We start from the raw sequence: 2325 nt of genomic DNA on the forward strand, positions 1-2325 counted from the left end.
AACCACCTAGACTACGACGGATGACCATATTCACCTCCCCATCTCTCCATACACCAGCCCGATCTACCTGGGCTTCACCAGGCACGAAGCGTGCCCGGCCAGAACTCCAGCACCTTGTGCTGTACGAATACGAAACGACCACAAGTTGTGTTGGCACGATTCCCTGCAACTCTCTGACGATCCTAGCTAGCGACAGGGTTGAGCGGGCGAGTCGGGCAAGCCGCTAGCTATGCAGCCGGCTAGCTACACAGCCGTGACACCATGGCAGCTAAGTGGCTGTTCGCCCATGCACATTGCAGCTCATGCTCGACGAGACCGGCGGAAATGCAAGGGAGGGAGTGTTGACGTTGAGTGTTTTTCCAGCACTCTGTTCAGCTCACCGAGTCTATGAGCAGCGTATGGTGGGGCATGCATGTGAGGCAGAGCAGAAATGGAAATCAAATCAGTGCTGGAGCGAGAGAGAAAGATGAACATGGAAAATTCCGTCGCCGGGACTTGAACCCTAAACCCACAGCTTCTTGTTGGCAGGCAGCTAGAAGGAATAGTTGACTTTCAAAGTTCGTTTCCTATCTCTCCATTTGCCTTAAATAATCAGGGGATACTGCCCAGTGTCGTTGCTCAGTTATTGCGGTTCGACTCCAGTAAATCTAATCTCGTACACATCCGTCGTAGTCTAGGTGGTTAGGATACGCGGCTCTCACCCGCGCGACCCGGGTTCAAGTCCCGGCGACGGAAGTTGCGCTTTCCAAAAGTTTCTTAAGAAAGTTTAGTTCTCCTTTCTTGGCATCTGCATATCCCTTCATTAAAACGTCTCATATCTGGTCTGCTACGATCATGTAGCAGCGGGCGAAGCTGGCTGGCCGCTAGCGGACGTGGTAAGCGGGGTTAAACACCTTGTCCACGGAACGAGTGCAGCCTAGGACAGAAGGCTTCGCCCTGAGCTGCTTTCCCGCACGTGTGCGTACGATTGTACGTCTCGGCAGCTTTCCGGCCTACCGCACTATCGCGAAAGCTCTTCTGACTCGCCCGCTTTTTCGGAAAACTTCGAAGAGCAACCCCGTGTTCCGCTCTTCACGACGTCGGGGACCGGAATACACCTTCACCGTCTAGCCGCAGTACCGGAAATGAAGGTACTCCATGACGGAAGATCTAGTCCTGAGGGAGCACTTTGCCGCGAAACTCTTCTTCGCTTGAAGGGCCGTTATCAAACGTCTCTATTCAACCGCAGGTCAGTTGATAGAACTCTACCCGAACGCCCTCACTACGTCCCGGCCTTTTTCTTCAGCCCTGCACTACTCGCCGTACGCTTACGATCAGCAACTTTCCGAGAGGTTTGTCCCGCTATGATATATACAGTTTGCGAGTCGTTTAGCGTAAGAGGGAGGAAATTTCTCGGGAAGATTCTTTCATACTGTTGCTTACGAAGGAAACTGTCGGCACGCGTACCTCTCTCCCAACATCCTCACCCGTCAGAGTTGCGACCACGCTCTGCTGAGATCTACTCTCTCACTGCTGGTACTTCGACGTACCAAAAGAAATGCAATCTTTCAGTTGTCACGAAAATACGTGGCCTACATTGCAGACAGCTTTCAACTAGAACCATAACCGTCTTCTTACTCCTAAATGTAGAGCGGCTCCTACTCTACACTCAAACCTGCGAAATCAGTCCTGCTTATCCCAGATAACCATTCTCACTCGAGATCAAAGTTTCACCAAATGCCAGTGCAAGTGTGGTTTCTCCCATCTTACCCCCGTCTCACAAAGAGATCAATGCCGTCTCTTCCGCGTCGTTCTTTCGGTTGCTTCTCCTTTCTCCGTCTCTTTTCTACCCGAGTAATGAACGACGGGAGTACGTCGCCGAGAAACGAAATAAATACTTTCAATCCGTCATATCTCGTGTCTTCCCTTCCCATCCATACGTACGAAGCTTCGTCTAAAGCAAGAAGAGTACCGTATATGGGAGTGAAAAAAGTTTTGCTTCTAACTTTTTCTCCCATGTGAAGAAAAAGAACTCCTCACACAGACACCTGAATCTACACCTTTCTCCATCTTCTTCTCCCAAACGTTTTTTATGTTCACCATGAGATCCTTCCTGACGTCGGAACACAAGAAGTCCGTACGCACGTATGTCTATCGACGATTCATGCGGTTCTTTTTTCTCGTCTTCGCCGGACAGACACCCGCTCTATCAACCGTGAAGAATCTTCTTGAGGCAAGATGACAAGATGTACTTACTACTAGACAGTATCATAAGCACGAGATACACGAGGTTTCGACAGGTCAGCATCAACACTCAAGACTGAATTCCCTACGCCTCGATGCGCT

This window comes from Cystoisospora suis, assembly GCF_002600585.1.
Source record: "Cystoisospora suis strain Wien I chromosome Unknown contig_1103, whole genome shotgun sequence".
Taxonomy (NCBI): Eukaryota; Apicomplexa; class Conoidasida; order Eucoccidiorida; family Sarcocystidae; genus Cystoisospora; species Cystoisospora suis.